Source organism: Melospiza melodia, chromosome 12 (assembly GCF_035770615.1).
Source record: "Melospiza melodia melodia isolate bMelMel2 chromosome 12, bMelMel2.pri, whole genome shotgun sequence".
Taxonomy (NCBI): Eukaryota; Metazoa; Chordata; class Aves; order Passeriformes; family Passerellidae; genus Melospiza; species Melospiza melodia.
The window spans coordinates 12,422,237-12,443,968 of record NC_086205.1 but is presented as its reverse complement, the minus strand read 5'-3'; the positions used below and the strand labels follow the sequence as shown (position 1 = coordinate 12,443,968).

Here is a 21,732-nt window from a genome sequence, read left to right as displayed (position 1 = left end):
AAAGAGACCTCCAAAAGTTGAATTTGTAAAGCTCTAATGGTCTTAAGCACAGGGATCTACTTCTTGCTTTTTCAAAATACAGAGCTTGAAAATGAAAATGTTCATTGCCCTTTCCACTTGACTATTCCAGGGTTCATTTAGTTTAGATTTAATTAATTCTCAGATAAAAGGTCTGGTATTTAAGCACCACTTATGAGTGACATCTGCAGTGATTGTGGCATCCACCTCCTATTGAGATTTTTTGGTCTAAACTTTCCTTAGTGTGTGGAACCTTGCTCTCCTCTAGGGACAGCAGGAATATGTAATCCAAAACATCCCATCTCCATCTGAATGTTCCCCTCCTTTCTTCATCCAGCTCTTATTGCATGAATGCTACTGTAAATTCATGAGACAGTGCTAAGGGCACAAATGCAGCTCATTAATTGTTCTAGGAATGAGAAATGAAGGAGCAGTGACACCCTGGAGGCATTAAGGACAGAAGAATCATGGCATGAGCAACAAAATCTGTCAATCCTCTTGGTGCAACCCTCCTCTGGCTTTTCATTCACCCTGGGTGCTGCTCTCAGGACATGAGCTCCCACCATGGCAGCAGCCCATGCCCACTGCTGGCACCATGGCCCCTGCCATCAGCTTCTGTGACCAATGCCCACTCAGGCTGCTGGGCAGGTGGAAGTTCAGCCTGGAATCAGCCATAGCACTGCTGCATCTTTGGGTGTCACCTGCACTAAATGAAACAGTGAGCAAGGCCCCTTCCATAGCTATCCTATGCCATCCTTTCTTCTTTAGTGCAGTTGGCCCAAGAAAACTTGACATTGAGAGCAAGGTTAGCTGGGACTGATGTTGCTGTGATGCTGTAAAAGCTTTAGTGAAATGGGGTTTGTGGCTGCTAATACTCACTCTCTCCTCCCAGGCAAGACAGCACCACCCACTGCAGAACTTGTGCCGAGGTACCAGTCCAGCTGTGTGGGGCACTGCCATGCAAGGCTCTGTGCTGGGCTGTGCTGCTCACAGTGCCACACCAACCTGTCTGGGACTTGCTCTAGCTGGGCTTGTGCAAAAATCACAGCTCCCTGCAGTAAGATTTAAATTCTGGTTTGTAGAGAATATGGAGGAATGTTCTGTCTCACAGTCTGCTGTGAAAAATTACTGCTTCCTCAAATGATTCAGGTCTTTAGAAGACAATCAACAAACTGACTTATTTCTCCTGTAAACAGGAAAAACACATCCTTTACTGCTGCAGAGGTTCCTAAATGAGGCACAGCTGGATGGCTGCCAGTAAAGCCTTAGTATAGTAGTTGGCTGGGGAACAAGGATGCCCTGGCAACCACATGTTTGTTAGTGAGGATGCTGCATAACTTTTAACAAATGGTTGTGAGCTAAGGCTGGGGGTGGGGGTGTGGTGAGGAGGGAGGTCTGCTTCCCAGAGATTTACACAGGAGCTGCTGCAGAGAAGGTAAGCACTCTCCATGGAAAGCAGTGCTGGAACAATGGAACCTTAGATGTTTAAGGCTAAAGAGCCTTCATTTTGCAGGTGTATTTAACTCTTTCTTCTCTCTGCTTGAAGCTACAAATGTGACAAGGTGCTTCATCATCACAGGACAGATCCAAGGGAAGATTACACAGGCTCCTTTTGAAAAAAACAAAAATTAAAGCTTGCAGAGAGAAAGGATGAAAAAGCTGGGTCATGGACTGTGACTGGTTTGGGCTGCACTAACATGTGCTTGATCCCTGATTTACTTTTGTAGCTTCAATCTCTTCCCTTGTGCAAGTGCATCAGTACACTACTAGTTAAGGAATAGTTATAATTTTAACATAGGTACTGATGTTTTTTCTTGCTCTCCTAAAAAGCTAGGTCAGATCCCTTCTTGTATACTGAGAAAGGTAAGTCCTTTTCAGACAATTGCTACATATCATTTGTTGATCTCAGCCTGTGGCAAAGGTCTGCAGGGTAAAGGTTTTAATGCTTTCATAAATCTAAACTTCTGAGGAAGACAATGTGCACAGACAAGTCTCTTAAAGAAATCTGCGGAGTACCATAACAGTTGCAGCTTTTAACTGAGGCCTTGCAAGTATGATCATTAATTCTGTCTACTAATGACAGCACAAAGTCTACAGCAGCTCTTTGTGAGGGCAGGTGAGTTCTGGTGACCTTGCACAACTATTCAGCAGGTGGTTTCTCTTCCAAACCTTTGGACAAGAGGAATGGTCACTGCTAAGGAGCAGAAGTGTTTAACATCACAGAAAACTCCAGTTCATTGAGCTAGGGAACAAACTGAGGGGCATATCTCATGTATTTCACAAAGATGGTGTAAATCTTATTATTTGATAGTATTGGGTAATATTTACAAAGTATTTTAAATTCCCAGAGAAATAATTATGAAGTTGTCGTAGACATTATTATTCCTATTAGTGTCAGGAATAATATTGAGTTTTATAATCTACACAAATGCTAATATTGTTTTGTTTCTTAAGAGTACTTATGTGCTTTATAGAATGTTGTGTATTGTTCTCTGTGTCCTCTGCTCCACGGTAACTTTGTAATGATATGAAACATTGACATTTGGGGATTGGTTTTTACTGGCTTTTTTTCATACAGACTTCCATGGAGGATTTGCTAATGGTATATGTGTGTGTTTGAATTAAACCCTTTAATGCTAGGGGAGGAGATCAGTTTGACATGGAATTCAACAGCTGTTGTTTCTTTAAAGAGAAAAGGCCTGCTGGATTTAAGTGTGTTTGAGTATATCTGGTTGACTGAACAGTTTCCTCAAGGAAGTATTCATTCAGTCAATGTCCTGAAGGGTTAAGAAAACAGAAACCCATAGTGTTACTGAGTTGTTGTTATGTACGTTGCCAAGGGAACTGTAGCTGGAATGTTTAAATGTGTTGTTTCTCCCCAAACCCACAGGAGTGGAGCTTGAGTGTCTTGGTGTGCCCTAATCCTCACAATTCGTTCCTGTGTGGTGGAGGGGGGGCTTATGGGGCTGATCACACTAAATACTTGTAGTGACATTCCCACCATGCTGGACAGAGTGACTCTAACATCATACTCATCACTTAGGAGAATCACAACCAAATGCAGAAAAAAGGGGCATATTAAAAGTCTCCCTTTTTGCTTCTCCCTGAACCCTGTGGATTTCTTTTATGCATATTATAGAAATTAATGATCTCCATGGAGATCTCCTTAAGACTTTGGTAAGAGAAATCATGACATTGATTGATCTTGACTCAGATCTTTAGTATTGGTATTGTTTTGTCCCACATGGCATTTAATTTGCTTCATCAGTGTAAAGCAGGAGAAGCCTTTGTTGCAAATGACCATTTCAACAGAAGAGCCCAATTTTAACCTTGTTTCCATGTACAGGCCAGGCTCTTGCATTGCAACACATCAGTCTTCAGAAAGTCTAATCAAGCCCTTCTTATTGCCAGATAATTGCTGTAAGAAAAATACCTAAATGTATCTGTAGAGATTAGCTGTGCCATAGATATTTCAAGAACCTGGAAACAACCCTTCCAAAGCCTTCCACTGGGCCATCACTCCCAAATGTTTAGCCTATTCTACCACCATGGCTTTTTCATAGCTGGTTGGCAGCACTCTATTGAGTCAAAAGTAGGTGAGCAGCATGCCATCTCTTGTTGAGTCAAACATTCTGCCAAGCACAAACTGACCCACACTTTGGCTGAATTATGTATTTCTTCTGGTATGTGGCAGCATTTACATTTAAGGAAATATTTTCACTTTTTGCTTGTACCCCCTCCTATCACTCAACATAAAGTTTTTAATATGGTCCTAGATAATTCTGTCTTAATATTCTTTGAACCAAATCTAGTTGCAATACATGTGGAAAACACAGATTACCTTCTCCTTGCAGCTGCCCCTCAAGTGCAAAAGCTCAAGGCACATTTTCTGAACATCTGATAATTCTTATTGCCTCTTAAGCAGGACCTACATCCTGAGGTGCAGACATCCTGAGACAGAGGAAGGTCTCCAGCTGGTCACTGTTGGGGCAGATTACACACCTTTTATCCACAAAAGTCTTGTATACATATCTTGTTGTGATGTTTCTTTTTTTTGTTGTTCTTTTCTCAATATGAAACCACTGATCTAGGCCAAGGGGCCTTTCTTTCTGCATCCAGATAAAACAGTGAACTTAGGCTTTGTCATGTCCTGGGGCCCTCATCCTCCAGTTGTCCACACTAGGAGTCACCTGAACTGCAAAACATTGAGGAAGACTGGTTCACAATCAGGTCTTCTACCAGTTGGTTTCAAAACTTCTTTCAAGATCTTAGATTTATAAAAGTTAGGAAAATGGACACAGTGATAGTAGAAACCTGGGGAGTTAATGCTTTCCTCAGTGCTCAGAGGCCAAGTGTCCTGTTTCCACTAGGATTAGAATGAGAGGACAGTGCTAAAGCTTGGGAATGCTGACACCACACATTTCCCAGCTGGGATGAAATCTTATGATTTAAAATAAAAGAACGAAGAAATAAAAGCCAAAGCTTGATAAGTGATTTCTGTGTCTGTTTAACTCCACGACTTCTGATATTGTGATGCTAAGAGGGACAACTCACAAGCTTTTTTTTTTTTTGTTTATTCTACTATCTATTTTTTGCTTTCTGAACCTCCTGCACAAGTTAGTTTGACCAGGCACTTCTGCACAGTTCTGAAACTTTTATGTAGGGCAGCACTGAGGTGCATTGGCAGGAGCTGAATGTGGTTTGCCTACAATCTTGTTGGCTAAGGTTTGTACTTCATCACCCAGATATGACTATGTTTTTATTTGAAATAGTCTCTTAGAAGTCTCTTTAGATATTCTCAGGTCTTGTAAACTGAATGCAAAACAGAAGCTACGAGATGAGCTGAGTTCACTATGTAAAAGACAAAGAACCTAATAAAAGCCCTATAAAAAGCAATGTAACCAAAGCCCTGCACTCCTCAGAAGAGTTAATCCTGCAATGGGTGCTAAACTCCAGAGCTCTAATGATGGGGCACTCCTTACCTCTTTTCCTTTGCCATTTGCAACCACAAGGTGAGGATGAGCAAAAATCTGACTTTTCCCTTTTATTAGGTGCAGGAAACTTTTGTTTTGGCAGTGCTTCTTTTTGTCATTCATAGAATTTGTTTTTTCTCTTGATTTTTTGGGCACTTTTTATTTCCTGTCAGAGTGTGGAGGAGAAAGCTGTTCTAGTCTGTAAGTTATGCACCCCTTACCGTGCCCCTTAGTTACACAGCACAAGGAAAAGAGAAACAGAATCCATGGCACCATGCAGAAATGCTTCACTATATAGTTTGCCCTGGTTAAACATTTCCAGAAAGGGAATAACACAACACTGTGGAGCTCCTGAATGTCTTCTGGCCCTTGTGCTGCAGAGGTGAAGGCATTTAGGGTTAAACTGAAATGGTGCTGGATTCTGGGCAAATTGCTTTTCAGATCTGAGCTGCACAGATCAGAATTATTTCCTTTTCATATTACCATAATATTATCTCCTCCATACCTGAAATAAGTGGCAACTGGAGCCTTGAAAAGCAATACGCAACAGCTGTGTGAGAATTTAATTTGATATGGACACATGCCCCCATCTTCGGCCACCTTTTTTGATCTTTCTTCAAACAACTTATAATATCTACAAAATAATGCTGAAAGTCTTGTATGTAAAGATTTTTTTGGTAGTATCTAAGTCTGTCACTTTTTGTCTTGTCTTCACCACATGCAGGGAGATGGCAAACTGGAAAAGAAAGAATGGTTATTTACATTTTTCAAAGCCTGCAAAAGGGAAGAGTTGCATTTTTAAATTACATTTGGGATGGCCTCACTTTCTCTTCAGCACTTATCTTGTAATTCACTTTATCTTGCTCTAAAATGTTTTGGTGAGGGAACGTGAGCACTGAATGTAATCAGCTCCTTAGAGCTGCTGGGGTTTTCTGAATTCTCCCTCAGTGCATTCATGGCACTGGTGCCTAATGACAGAATGGATCAAACCATTAGTCTTAAAAAGCAGCTTATATGAAATTTGAATATGCACCCATAATTTGTGAATCTCGTGTCAGCTGCTTCTTCTTTGCTGCTAATATTTGAACCTTGCACATTCCCACATTCCTATGCATATGTTTTAAAGATGCAAGACCAAACCCTTTATCTGTTTATACTTATGCTTGTCCTTAAAGCATGTAGACTTTAAAGCTGCAAGGACCGCTCAAAGCTAACTTTGTCTATCAGAGGCTGAGTCCATGCAAAATGCTGGATGGTAGAGCAGGTTCTGGTTGTGCTCAAAATCAACTGCAAGTGGGAGACAACAGGATTTTAACAATGTAAACAAGAAAAAAAGAGTCTATCCATTAAAAGGGTACATTGGAATTACATGGTAGCTGAGAATAAGTTTCCACAGCAAATGTACTTTTAACAAACAGAAAAACTCTTGCTGTAAATTTAACAAACAGAAAAACTCTTGCTGTAAATTTGTAAATTATACTATTGTAAACTCTGAATTACGGCTTATCTGCTGTTCTACCTATTAATAATTTTCTATTATGTTCAATTAATTAGTTATTGGAAAAACACCGAGGCCAGCAGTTGTACAATGAATCAAACCTTTCAGCACAGTCAGATGCTGGGGACGCTGGCACACATCTGCCTTTTCAGCCAACAGAACAACAACAACCCCAGCAGAACCATCGTCTTTGGTTAGCCCCTGCATTTTTACACTAGGATTTGTTCAGTTGATATAAAATGGTAACTCAGGCAGTCCAAATCAACACTACAGGGGGCCTCTATAGGGGAAAACACAGCCCCTAAACAGGCTTCCAGAGTCCCCCCCGTCAGGTTCCAAGAATGCAGTTTTAACCATCTCTAAGACGAACCCCCTACCAACTTTTACAGAGGCCACCCTCTGCTCACAAAACCTAGTCCCTTCCCTGAAGGCATTCAGGATCCTTTGAAATGGAAAATTTATGCTGTACTGAAATAGTTCATGCTATAATAAACAACTAGTGCCATCATTCTGCTGGTATTCAGAGAGCAATTAAACCTGAACCTCATGTGAGGACTCCATTTGGGGTGGAAGGTAGTGCTGTGGGGAGGACAGGCTGCTCACCCCAAGAGTCTGTACTACTGCAGCAGGTTTTACTGCTTGTCCTCCCCGCCCCTGCAGTGAACAGGCCCCTTCTCCCTCCCCACATTTACACGAGGCATGGGGGCTTGTGGGGGATTATATAACTTACAGGTCAATTTGTTGTTTGGGCAGAAGAATGTGGTATGTTGGCTGAAGCTGTTTGTTTGCTTAAGTTCTCAGAGTTCAATGAGGTCATTTTCTCATCTTCCCTGTGTTTTCTGTATTTTCCACAGACCTGCCAGCCTCAAACAACACCCTCTTTCTTCGCATTAGAAATGGAAACACGTCCTCTGCAGGAATTTTCCACTTAATAGCTCCTGCTTTCCTACCGGGGGCCTCAGTGCACCACCACTGCAATGCTGTATTTCTTTCCACTGCAGTTTGACATTTTGCAGCCAGAACAACGAACGGCATTGACTCCATCCTGATTTCTGAAAAACATATCTCTATAGGCCCACAGAACACACCCAGTGCAGCAATCACCAGGGGAAAATGGCAAAGGTATTTAAACATCATTACATGTCACTGAGACTATGACATTGTCTGGTAAAAATGCTCTTTTATACAGTTGCTTTTCCTTACTCCCCATTCCTCCCCCCTCCAACCCTTTATAGACACACACACACACAGACACCAAACCTCTGCCCTGCTCTCCCACCCCCAGACACTCTCTTGTTTTACACTCGGTTGTAATTGTTTGCCTTTGAGAATTATTTCCTTTACATAATATTTGCAAACTGTGTATCAGGTCCTGACACTGTGAGGAGCAGAAAAGCACATTGCAGATAATCTGAGCAGTAAATGAGGAGCCTGCTTTAAAATGTGCCGAGTGACCTGTCTGAAGGCAGCAATATTTGCAGATTGTTTACTGCTGAGATGCAGTGATGTCGCTGAAATGCAGCAGCTTGAAGATTGGAGCAAAATGGGATCTCAGACACTCGGTCAAGCACAACCTGTAATTTTTTTACTTATTGTTTGTCTTCTGCTTTTTTTAAAGTTAGAGCTGTATTATAAATTATTAAAAGCTATTTTCAAAAAATCCCTTTGCTGTGTCTATGAAATAAAAAATATTTCCTTTACAGGGGGAGAAATGAATGGAAATAAACATGTTTATTGCTAGAAGGAAGGTTTCCCCTGTCTGCGCAGTGGTAGAGTCTCAGACAGCAAGGTCCCAGTAGGTCAGACTGGCACATTGAATTGCGTATCAAATGAAACGGGTATTCTGGAAAAAGGGTGGAAAGAGGAAGAGGGGTGTTAGTGAGGAGGTTGCTCAGGCCAGGAGGGTGGGCCACTGAAAAACAACAAGTTAAAAAATAGGATTGATGATTTGCAGGACACCTAGGGTATTTCTTTCAGGGGGTATTACTTCCACTTTTAACCAGGAACAAGAGCTAGAAGAAAAAAAAGCGGCAGGAGCTGACAGCTTTGTGCTGATCAAAGGGACAGAGCATTGAATGCCTTCTTTTGCTAGCTATTTATTAGAGAGAGAGAAGGGCTCCTTTGCCATTCTACTTAGGAGAGAAGGGATTAAAGATCAAAAAAAAAAAAGGAGGAGGACCGGCATGAGCTCTTTGTTCAGAAAATATTTCCCTCTTTCTTTTTATTTATGGTGTGCCATGCTGTCCGCTACAAGACAAAAACACCATTTCTTTTTATAGCACTACTCCCTTTCTTTTCTCACTGACCAAAATTTCTAGTGATAAACAATTCCAGTAGCTTTTTTTTTTTTTTAATGTAAAGAAGGCCCCCTTTGGGAAACTTAGTTAACTGTCTTTTAGCCTGATTAACCTAGGAAATAAAGTTTAAATGCACTGCTGGGATTCTATTAGGATCATCAGTTCATACAGATAACAGTAAAAGGTGTTAAAATGCACTTCACTGGTGCAAGTGATCTCATGTTGTAAAAATGATTATCCCCAGCAGAACAGGGAAGGATTAAGGGGCCATGTCTACATCTGGGAAACTCCATAAGTGTTTTATTAGCATTAGTACATGTATTAATCACACAGACACACAAAAAAGGCCCGTCAGGATGGTGGCAAATGGCAGAGTGCATTAAACCTTCTCTCTTAAGTTAGTGGAATGTGAGCATCTTTATTCCTAGAATTGATATAAAGCTGTTAAGTAGCATGAATGAAGTTGGGGAAAGTCTGCTTGTATGACTGTGGATCATTGTGGATTACCTAAAAAGAGAGACTGCTTCTGAAGTAAGGCACACCCATTGGAGAGCCTTTGAAGAAATGCGGGTAAATTTGGAGTTCCAGCCTCTAATCAGTTGAACTACACTGTGGATATTTGATCACAGTGACCTAACTCCTCATTTATATTCTGATTTCTGTTACATAGATCAAAAAGGAAAAGTCTATCCATGTCCCATGCTTCTGCTCCATCCTCTGCTCCTTAGTTCAGGTTGCTGCTTCCCAGCATGAGGGAAAGTCAGGCAAAATGGCCGTGCAAGCAAGGTAACACTGATAAAAACAAATGCTGTTGACCAGACATGTGAATAATTCAGCAGATGATCACCACAAGGTTTGAGATGAGCAGCATTTTTCACACTTTCATTCCATTTCTATTTGCAGCCCCTAAATTTTGTTTCTTCTTGATAACAACCACAAATAAAAAATGAAGCATTGCCAAATAAGTGGTGATTTTACAGCCAGCTTTTTATAAGGCCTATTGCCAGCATTAGGTTAGCAAAACAGATACATGGTGATGATATTTAGGGTTCTCTTTGATCTCAAACCTTCACCACCATGAAAACAAATGTAAGTCCTTTAGTGGAGATTAGGAATGCAAGTATTTGAGAAAAAAAGGGCTCGTGGTTTTGCTGTAGTCTCCTTTCAGCTATACTATGTTGACTATCAGCATACTAGAGCAGCATCTAGGGAAGTCTTGATAAAAACTACTTTAGTACCATGATGGATGTGATAGTGAGACATATTATTGACTTCATTGCTAAAAATATTATAGTTACACATGTTGAAATCTTGTCAAGAAGTTGCCTCTTTCATTCCAATATTAAACACTTCTCTTTCAGGGGATATTTGGAATATTGTATATGTCTGTCAGCACAGCAGTGACATTTGTTATTTTGTTCATCAAAATGTCACCTGCCTATCAAGACAGTTAAGATGAGTAGGACTGGGAAACTTTGTCGAATCATCACACACAGGCTTTTTTTCTGCCAGCAGATCTATTACATGAGACACTTACATTGATGTGGAATAGCAACAGAAGTCAGCTGCCTTCTCTGCAAAGTTAAAGAAATTATCATTTGCCTTACAATATATATTTTAGAAATTCCTTCACAGCATTAAGGGGACAGATGGATAATAAAACCAGTCAGACCCTGATAGTACAGAGTTCTTAGAGTACATAGAGTTACAAGGAACTTTGAGGAAGAAGGGGACTCTGTGAATATTAAGCATTTTAAGTGCCATAGTATTTTGAGCATGCTTAGCTAGCTTACTTGACTGCCCTCAAAACCTGAAAAAAAACTTAACTGAGGGCCTAGTAAGTAGCCAGGTGACAAAAGAGACAGGAAATAGGATGCTAGAAAAGTGGAAATCAATTTCTAAACAGGGAAACAAAGAAGAAATTAAAAACCAAGCCCATAAAAACACAGAGAGTGTTTTAGAAGTGACACCACTCTGACAGAAGATCAACACTGTTTCAAATATACTGTATTTCTCCACCCACCCCTGAGTAGATCTTAACTACCCTTCACTGCCTTGGAGTCAGATTTCAAGCCAAAATGTCTGTGTTACTAGTTTTGCAAGTGCTACCACTAATTGAAACCACATAATATTGCAGATCTGAAATAAGGCAGGCAGGGCATCCCTGCTGAAAAGCTACCCAGCAGGACAACCCCTTTGTTCTCTTTTAAAATAAACTAATTCAAGGGAAATGTTGTCTAAATCATTGCTTCTAAATGTATACAGAATTTCCTCCCTGCTCCTCCCCCCACCACAACCCCTTTTTCCTGATGAGGAAAGGGCTATCAAAGGGCTTTGCTATTATTGTAAACTGCAAAAATGGTTTTAATATGCACTTTTGTCATTTCTAGGTGTATAAATTTTTCCTTTGCAGGGATTTTACATGGCACATATTGTGATCACCTGTGGTTAGGGTAGTTAATTAGCAGTCCAGGTCCTATTTCATTTAATTTATACTGGAGCAATCTAAACTAGCAGAATGATTACAGCCACACTCAGTAATTTAACTCCCTCCTTTCAAAGCTGTTTTAGTAATTATACTTGGGTTGTAAGTTTTCAGAAAGCTTTTAAAGTACTTGTTTTCTGGCCATGTAAGCTCCCTCCCTTCTCAGCTCCCCTCAATCCTGGCTTTTGTCCTTCTGGGTACTGTTGGCTGCATTCCATTAAGAAATTAGAAAGGATGCAGCTGTCATTATTTTGTCAATCGTAAAATCTAAGACATGGAAAAAGTCTTAGGAAGGCAGGGGAGTCATGTAACTTCTATTGAGAAAACACATTATTCCTCAATACTTCCAACAGTACTTTCACTTGACCTAAAAGGAAAACTTTTATGTAGTGGACTTTTATGATGCAGGCTTGGATTTCCCAGTGGATCACTGAGATATGTGCACATAAACATCACTTTATACTTGGTTTAGAAATTCTCAAAAGCCACCCTCAGCACTCTTGGAGAAGAACTCATTTAATAATTCCATTTTGAGCCAATCATCATTAAAAGTTTTGGATCTATAGCAATAATTTATCTACCTATATTGACACCCATGGCATAGACAATATGCCTGCAGCCCAGACCAAACCAAAGCATGTTTTTTGTCACAGTGATTGGAAAAACAATAGCATGTAACTGGTAATGTGGATCTAAGCTTTTCACTTGCAGCTTGGCAGTGGAGGTCTTGCTCCCTGTGTGCCCTTTTAAAATTGATCCTATTTTACAGTGACCTTGAGATTTAGCAAGACTTTCGGGGATGGAAAGACTTTAAAAAATCCTGCTTTTGGTTTTCTCTCTGAATTGATAGAAGAAAAATAATTTCACTGTAATGTCAAGATTCCAGAAAAAAATTGCAGTTTTGTCATTGGAATTTTGATGGCAAAGTAGCAGACAAATAAGTTAGTGCTCTCAGTACTGTAAGAGAGCTGGCCTTTACAGATGCTGCTAGTATTGCCAGTTAACCATATTCTCATCAGACACGCATCCCAATTTGAAATGAAGTAATTTCATAAATTCCTATGAGTTTCTGTATGTCTGCTACAGATTACACACCAAAGATCAAACTTTTAACATCTGTTCATGCTGGAAAATATTTTTGTGTGTGTTTTTCTTGGCTAAAAATTATTATTTAAGTATGTCAAATAATTTGGTACTTATGAAAAATTCCTTCCTGACCAGTGTTCATCTTGTTTGTGTGTATGGAAGCACAAATCTCAACAGTTACATCACTTTTAACTTAAACAGCTGGTGGCAGTGTAATTATTTATTTTCTTGAGCCCATGGCCTTTGGAGACACAGATTTCCAGTCACTGGTTAGTTTCCAAGTAGTGGGAAACCTTTTGTAAAATATGGCACTTCAAGAGAAGGAGGGAGGGCTTTTCTTTAGAATAAGAAAAGTGTCTGTGGATTGTGTTTGAAGAGACAATGTATGATTAATGATTCTCTTATTCACTGGAAAACAGCAACTCTTATTAAGTGAAATGAGAGTGCATCAGAGTAAAATGCAGCCTGACTGAAAAAAAAAAAGAACTGAGCCTAGGAAATCCAAGCATCAACCTATTTTTCTGTGCAGTGAAAAACAAAGTGTGGATGTATTAGGCTCATATTTTCAGTGAAGAAGCCAGATATATTTTGTTGCTTTCTCTCTACCTTATGGATTGGTCCTGAACTCTGCCAAGGGTTGCATGTTACTTGTCTGGGCTAATGAGTAAGTTATCAAAATACAAGATTCATGACAGCAGTCAAGGAATTAATGAGCAGAGTTCTGAGGGCTGAGGAAGCCTTTGCAAATCCCCAAAATAGAGAGAAATCTCTGCTTGAATCATCTTCTGTTGTGAGTTGGTATGGCATCTGCTGCTCCAAGTCTAAAAGCGGAATGAATAGACAAAGAGTTTCAGATGTACAAGCTATGCTTAATCACCAAATAATAACAAATAGGAACTCCCAACAGCCCTCTGTGAGATCACATTCAAATTAGCTACACATTCAAGTTTTAGAGCAACAATTTCCTCACTTCTATTTATGGGAAAACTGTAGTATATATACCAGCCACAGAACTTCAGTATGACATGACATGGATGATTTCCTAATTGACTCACTCTCTATATTGCTTCATGCATGGTCTTTTAGGAGCTTTTTTTCAATGAAGCTCACTGTAGAGCTCTTCTCAAGAGCACCTCCTGGCCATCTTTTAGATGTGAAGAGCAAAAACATTTCAAGGTGCCTAAGAGAAATGTTTTGTCTGTGAGCCTTTGTACATTAGTCCCAGCTAAATCTATTTGCTTCCTGTGTTTTCATGTCAAACTGTGTCAGATGATGCAGAGTAGAGTTTGATTTCTACATAGTGTTTTTCATACTGGAGTTACCCCACTAGACATAGGCAAGTTACGAGTATTATCAGAGGCTGTTAAGTCTGTTTAGTGGGAAGTCAAGTTGTGGTTAATAATAATTCACACAAAACCCAGACAATGAGAACTCTTGTTTGAGTGGGAGAGTACGGAAATCTTGGCCATAGACTCAGAGTATATCACTGTATCCCTGATTTTTTTTCCTTTCATTCTTTCCTCCCTCACCAAAACTCCCTCTTGGTGTTTAAAACTCAGAGAGTAGCAATCCAAAGTTTACTTTTCATCTGCTCCTTAATGTGCCTTTTTCTCATTCTGGTAGCCATAAAATACTGCACTTTGATACTGCACTTTGCTGCATAAAGGATGAAGTGTTTTAGGAGTATATTTCAAAGGTATTAGACACCTAAACAATGCAGTTAGGATCGCAGCAGGATTTTTCCAAGGTAAAAGCAGAAGTGGGAATTATGTGCCCTTTTGCTTTTTTAGCTGCCCAAAAAGTTAAAAAGAAGAAAAGCAAACAAACAAAAAATCCTGCATTATTTCCTCTTGAGGGTCACTGGTCCAAGATCCACTTAGAGAGAAGCAGGGCTGAGTCATTAAGTTAAGAGGAAGCTAGAACAGCAATTGGAAATAGCAGAACTTTTAGTATTTCAGAAATACTGGGCCCATTAGAGTTTGTGTGGTGTTCTAAAGAACAAGATTTGTGTCTGTCCCTTGTGATAGAACCTCCTCCAGCACATTTCCACAAGATTGTATCTTAGGCCCTCAGATTGCATTCTGCTCATGACACACATTTACATTCTGGGTACTAATGAAAATAAAGCGATGCTCAAAAAAAACCTCACACCAGCATTTGAATCTATTAATTCAAATAATGTTATGTGAGTTGCTGTCTGAACTATCTCTGCCAGATGGTTTAACACCATTCTATGGGTCTCTCTTGATGACACCAATCTATTTTGGATGAAGTCTACCTTAGTCAATGACATAAAAAGCATTTGCACATTTACCCAATGTGTAGAGGAACTGGGTGCCTTACTGCTTATCAGCTTCAAAGCTGGTATGTAGTCAGGTATTGAATAAGAGCCCTGGCCAGAGACCCTGCCACCCAGCATCACCCATAATCTGATGTTAAAAGTTTCTCAAAAAGTAGAAGGCTTAAAGAGAGTTTTCTTACAACATGGGAAAGTGGTGTGGATGTTCCTGTTTTTTTCATTGCTGAAAAGAAGAATTTTTTTCCAGTTTCTTGCATGTATAAATCATGCCTTTGCATTTCTACTACTTGGCTTTAAACGAACACAAAAATAATACAAATTGATGCCTGAAAGGGAAAGAATATGCTTTTTAGAAGACTGAGTGAAAACAAATGTCAGTTTTGGGTCGACTGAAACATTTAATTCCACCCAAAACCAATTGGTCACACAAGGATAAATAAAAGGTGCTAGAACCAAGCTATAAAAGCTGTTGCCAGAAGCAGAGCTGAATGTGAGTTACTCAGTGCTCTGAGGCTGTCTGTCTAGCTGTGGTTCAGTCACTAGAGAAGAAATACATATATTTTCAATTGACAGATAGTAAAAACTTCCTTCCTTCCCCACCTTCACTGCAGGTGGCTTCTTCATCATACACTGTCCCACCCTCTCTCCCTGCTTTGAGCCAATATTAGCACATATTTTCAAAATAAAAATAAGCCTCTCCTCTCTGTCTTCCCAGCTGTGCTTCCCACCCAGATTTCCATTATGAATCAAGACAAGTACATGTGTTTAAAATAACAAAAAAAATGTGTCTTTCTTCCCTCTCCAGGCTTGCTGTCTTTTTCTACCCATCATCTCAGCTTCACTGAAATATTTCCTGGAGGGCTCCACAGTTTCTGCTGAGCTGAAGGTGCCTCAATGATCTGATCTCTCCTTCAGTGTTTTTAGAGCACCACAAGACAACCATTGCCCAGCAACACTGGGCAATAAGTCTCTGTCACACTTGTTTAAGACAGTCAGGCACCAAGGGACAAGGCAAACTGGATGGAGGCTCAAAGACCAGAGGGGTGAAAGCTCTACTTATCTCTCTGATTCCCCAGGGGTTCCACTGCAAAGTTAAGCTCACTGAGAAACAGGCCCTGCAGAAGCACTCTCAGTTTGAACATTAGCTGGGGTGCAGAGCATGGATCTACAGAGGGGTGGGAGAATACCTTTGCTGGGCAGATTCACATAGATTCTGCTAGATGGATTAAAAAATAGGTGCCAAGGAAACTTACCCATGCAGGAGTCCCCTTACTAATCTGGCAGAAAATAACAGGCTTTCCATAGGTTGACATGACACATCCAGCAACCCTTCTCTAAGATGGAAGCATGTAGGTTGGTTGGAAATATCATATTTTGACCATGATGAGGATAGTTATGTTCAACAGCCTTCTCCATGAGTCAGTTTTCCTCTGAAATACAATTGTATAAACACCTATTAAATACCTTAAAATACCCCAGAACAAGCTTATTTGTATTTAAAGGTTGTCAGTAAAAATACTCTACATATTTGAATAATGTATATTTTCTCAGAGAAGTTTTTATTCTGTTTTTGTTCAGTGTTGCATGTTTTCCACTGTCGCAGACATTTCTTCACAGAAATCCTTTCTTTCGGATTTCTGTGTCTTCTGGAGACCAGAGGCCTGGGAAGACAAGGTAAACAATTATTATCAGCTTCTGTGGAATGTAATGGGATGCACCTTGATTGGCTCATGCTTCTTGTTTATAATTAAGGGCCAATCACAAAGTGTAAGCCAGGGACTCAGTCCTTGGACAAAACTTTGTTATAGATTCTTTCTATATCTATTCTTAGCCTAGCCTAGCAGCTCTGCAAACCTCTCTCTATATTCTTATTAGTAGAGTCTTAATGTATTATATATGATATATAAATAAATCAGCCTTCTGATCAAGAAACAAGATTCACCGTCTCTCTCTCACCAGCAGTGACCCACTCAGGTTGCTGTAATATTCCACGCCAAACACTTGGTACCACCTCTTGAAATCCAATCCATATTTTTCCAAACCAAATCCTGCTTCATGATTCTCAGCCTCCAACATTTGAGCTTCCATTCAGCCTTCAGCTTACTGTTTCATGCAACCAGCAAACTGAGTTTCTATCCTTAGGTCCCTCATGTTCTAGTGGCACCCTTAGGTTCCTGTGTTCTAGTGTAACTCTGCTACAGATGAATAATGTTTGAGACAAGTTTGTTCCAAAGTCCAAAGCTGGCATTGCTCAGACACCTCCCTGTAAAATTTCCCCACAATGAAAACCACTGAGGATGTTCTCATTTCAAGTGACTTGCAAGAAGCTGCAAGGCCCCTGGTTGCTTTAAATAAGCTTGGCAGACTAATGCAGAAAAAGTTATTTTTTGCCTGCCTAACCCCTAGGATTGCATTCATAAGCAAGGGGCCATGGATGTTGGCTCAGTTTGCTACTGGTTGAAAGGGCATATTTTGTACAAAATTGTTAGAATTTCACATTCTACAGTTGTCTTATCCCAGTATCTTACATCCATACACAGAATTTCAGGCCTGGCTGATGAACATTCCAAAATGTCAAGTATGAGCCCTGTTGGCAGAGCAGAGCAGGTCCTGAACCCTGCCAATCTCTCTGAGCCCTCAGGGTGAGTGGCCAAAGCAAGGGCCAGCTAACAGCCACCATGCACATGCCAAAATCAGACCCTTAGCCCATGGGATGGGCACCTGCCTGCCTTGCTCTGCCCAAGTCGAGCACATGTACTCCAGGCAGGTGCGTCAGCTTTTTCTTTTCCAGAAAACACAGCCTAACTCAAATACAAACATTCATAAAGGCATTATCCAGCAAGCAAGAGGGGACATTTAAATGGCAACTCCTAGTATGTATATCACAATTGCATTATTACTGCTCTGGAGTAATTTATTTATTGAGGCTTCTAAAGGCTGAAGAGGCCAGGACAATAAGCTAGCCATAGGTAGGCACCACCTCTGTATGCTGAACAATTTATGACTTGTTTCCCAGTTTTCCATTAAGGGATCTCGCATTCAGTGTACCAGATTTGATGCCTCCACATATACCAAAGAGTTCATAAAGAAGAGGACAGTTTTGGTCCTCAAAAAAAAGGACAATGGATGATTCTGCTACAGAACATTTCTTGCCTATGCTGATTCAGTATCCAGGGGGGTTAATTTGAGAATGTAGTTGTTCCCTTGAGGGCTTAGCCTCCTTCTCCAGCAGCCTTTGATGGAGAACAGCACACAGGTGTCTCCCCTGGCAGAGCTCTGCCTGGCACAGGCCATGGCCAGTTTCAGACCCAAGCACTATGGATGAAATGCAGCCTCTTATCTTCTCATTAACAGAGATCAGAACAGGTCTTCAACCTACAGCACGGTTGTAGTTTATCTTCATTGCCAATACGAGTTAAAACACATTTTTACTCTTTGCAAAGCAGCCTGGCTCCCCATGAGTGTCCCATCCTGGAGGATGAGCTGTCTCTATGGGGGTTGCCCCCCTTCCTGCTCTGGCTGCTGCCTGCCCTGGCCCTGCACATCGGCAGCTTGGAGACAGCTCTCAGCAGCAAACAGCAGCTGCTGCAGAGGGCAGCTTGACAAGGGACACGTGGCCAGTGCATGGGAGGCAAGATGGGCTTGGATGCAGAGGGGGAAGGGGTTTTGGCTGCCCGTGGCAGTACAGGTACCATATGCTCAGGGTCATGCCTGAGCAGCCTGGGTGGTTTGAGTGAGGCAGTTAATAGATCCTTGATTGCAGCCAGAATTCTGTGCTATTTGTACCAGAGTCAAACAGGCCTTGATCTCCCATAGCTCCTTTGGAAGGAAACTCTGTCCTGACCCTCCTAGGTAAGCTACAAGGTGATGCCCTAAAAGTAGAATAAGTGTCTGCCCAAACTATCTTCACCCTGATCTTGACGCTGTGAAGAACCTTTGGTGGTAGGAGTGACCCATGAAAGGGCAGGAGGAAGGATTGTAGGATTCCAAGCACTTGGTTGGGGTCTGCTGGGAGCAGGGAATCGAAAGCACTGCTGCCTTTCCTCTGGCTATCAGGCATGTCAGAATGCAAAGACTGCAGTAAATGCTTTGATAGTCCTGTAGACATGAGGCATGAGCTGCACCAAAGGAACACAAGGAAAACCACACCTTGTTTGTGCCATATTTATGCCCGGTGAAAACATCTGTCAAAGAAAACACTTTCCCCCCCCTTTTTTTTTTTGCTTAAGAGTAGGGTTTGCATGCATTAAATTAATTCTAGGCAGAGATTGTACCTTAGGAAGATAGAGTTTGGAGTAATAGATTTTTTTTAATGCTTGGTTTTAATTTATTGTGTGAGCAATGCTCAAAACATTTTAAATGCTGCACAAGCATGCCCAGGGGGAAAAAAAGTAAATTGAATCATTTACAGAGAACAGGATGGTGCAGTCTTTCTGTTGGGGTAATCGGGCAGGGGAGAAAATATTAATATCTTTGCATTATTAAGTTTTGATGTGCTTGTCATAACCTTCCACTAGCTTTTGCATTCACTGACTAAAACCTGGCTACCAGATGGCATTATTTGGCTTTGCCTGTACTTCTGAGACACCCTAGTATCATCCTGTATTCTATCCAGAACCCCTTGGTGTGTTGTTATACAGTAAGAGTGAGTCTGGCACCTTTCATTAGCAAACCATGCAATAAATAGTATGAGATCCCCAGGAAGAAGCTGGCGGTGCTGTTTTAATGCTCATTTAAGTCTAGTGTTTTTCTGGCCAGTCTTCTCTGGATTTTAATTTATATCGTAATTTCATACTTCTATTTTTGTTTCTGAAAACATCAGGAAAAGGAGGCATAAAAGCTTCAATCAATTAATTCCTCTGCCATTAGTTTTCTGTCTTTATAATTCTAATATCAGTATTGATTGGAGTTAACCCCTAAATTTACTGCTATGAATAAAAAGAAAATTGCCCCAAATATATTTCTCATCATCTTCCAAGTATTTATTTTCTACAGCAATTTTTGTTTCTCTGCCTCACTCCAGTGATGCCTATCAATATTTTTGGCTTTTAACATACATTTTATGAAATTCTTCGTTTCTTAAAATGAATTTTTCCCCCTATTAAAACTGTATGAAGAAACTTATGAGGTTAAGGAGTTATGACATTTCATAATCAGTTGAGTAATCATCCTCACATATTACTGATAGCTAAATTTTAGTTCTATTAATATTTTTCTTACGGTTTCTATTCTCTGAAGTTTGGGGCAACCCTTTGTAGCATTGAGTGGTGCTGTGAGCTGTGTCTTTCATCTCCCAACTTGCTCAAGTGCTTGTGGTGGCTACCTCCAGCCTTAGGCACTGCAGAACTGTGTTTCATAGTTTATAGAGGCTTTGGGTCTTGTTTTTTTTTTTTTTCAAATCAGTTTAGAGAACGATCACATTAAAAGTTTCAAAGCTCTTTTAAAACAGGTGGTTAGCAAGCCCTTAACTATGAAGCTTTATCTGTCAATACTGGGACAAAAATCCCTACTTGCAAAAAGATGTTTGGCCCTTCAGCCTCAGTTCTCTTAGGGAAACCATTACAGATCTTGCAAGATATGTACCTCAGTATGGATTAACTGAAGGATTCCTTTAGACCTGATGTTCTCCTGAGCTGCTTCTGGCTGTGGCCATGTAGATAAACCTGGGCCCTGTGACCTCTCCTGTTTCTCTGCACAAAACTAATTCCTTTGAAGTCAGACTGTGACCTTTCTGAACATTGGCTGCAATGACAAAGTGTGTGCATGGGGCATGGACTCTGAATTAGGAGAACCCCTCAGTAGGATTCAGTTAAGATTACATCACAACTGCTTGTTAGTATCCAATTTTAAAGGTATAGAAGGAAAATTCATGGTCATTTACCCATATAAGTGATGAAGGAGAAGCCTGACATCCTGCTGCCATTAGGTAAGTTGTGTAGTTAAGCTCTTCTGATAGGGCCTGGTGCAAACTGCAGAGTCACTGCCCTTGCATACACATTTGCCTCTGAGCTGAATTCTGTTTTCTGTAGCTAAAGCTCAAGGACCTCCAGGTACATTTACAAAATTTTAGGACTCCATGGTTCTCTTTGCCAGTGCCTCCAAGTAATGGCTTTTGTTCTGTCAAGCTTGAAATGTCTTGCAGTTAAATTGCACATCGAAATCTGAAGACAAAGCATTGAATATAGTGAGTATCCACAACCATTCATTCACTGTATTTCCATAATGGAATTGCTTGCCCATGTGGTTAAATAACATATCTAAGCAAAATGCAACTCTTCAGGAATAATAATCTGCATATTAAAATAATATTTGTCACCTACTGTTGGATTCCTCTAGTGATATTACAGTGAAGTGATATGAAGAATAGGAATAAATATTTTTAATTTGGTGACATGTTCTCAGTATTTCTATAGAACTGGGTCCTAACACAAAGACATCACCTGTGTTTGAACATTTGCTTCTTTTTCTCTTTTTGTAACCCAAAGTGGTACATAGGACAAAGGTAAATATTCTTCTGAGTACAGTATGAAGCTATTTCTTGTAAGAGGGAATCACAAATGCTGCCTACTTTTTTTTCTCTAACCAGATAGTTTAATACAACATTTTCTTTTTTTTTTTTTAGAATCAGAATTGTCAAGGTTGGAAGAGACCTTTAAGATCACCAAAAACAACTATCAACTCAGCATTGTCACTGTAACCCCCCAAACCACATCACCCAGTATTGGACACCTCCTAAATGCTCCTGGGGATGGCAACTCCGGATGGCAACAGCAGGGCCTGGTGGGACAGCCAGCATTCACCATGGAAATTAGCAGACACATCTTCATGGAGGTCAACAAGGCCAAGTGCAGGACCCTGCACAAAGTCCTGCACATGGGTTGGAGCAATCCCAAGCACAAATACAGTCTGGGAGGTGAATGGGTTGGGAGCAGCACTGAGGAGAAGGACTTTGGGGTGTTGGTTGACAAGAAGCTTGTCATGAGCCAGCAATGAGCACTCACATCCCAGAGAGCTAAAAGTGTCCTGGGCTGCATCCGAAGGGGTGTGGGCAGCAGGTTAAGGGAGGGGATTCTGCC

At 40.6% G+C, this 21,732-nt stretch overlaps 1 long non-coding RNA gene across 1 annotated transcript in view; it reads left to right on the top strand.

The window, feature by feature from the left end:
* The window catches only part of LOC134423636 (uncharacterized), a 226,680-nt gene extending 218,550 nt beyond the window's left edge, over positions 1-8,130 (top strand). The window contains exons 8-9 of the long non-coding RNA XR_010029159.1: positions 7,344-7,611; positions 7,859-8,130. This is a non-coding gene — a long non-coding RNA (uncharacterized LOC134423636). The remainder of the gene's footprint in view (positions 1-7,343; positions 7,612-7,858) is intronic.
* Positions 8,131-21,732: the final 13,602 nt, after the last annotated feature.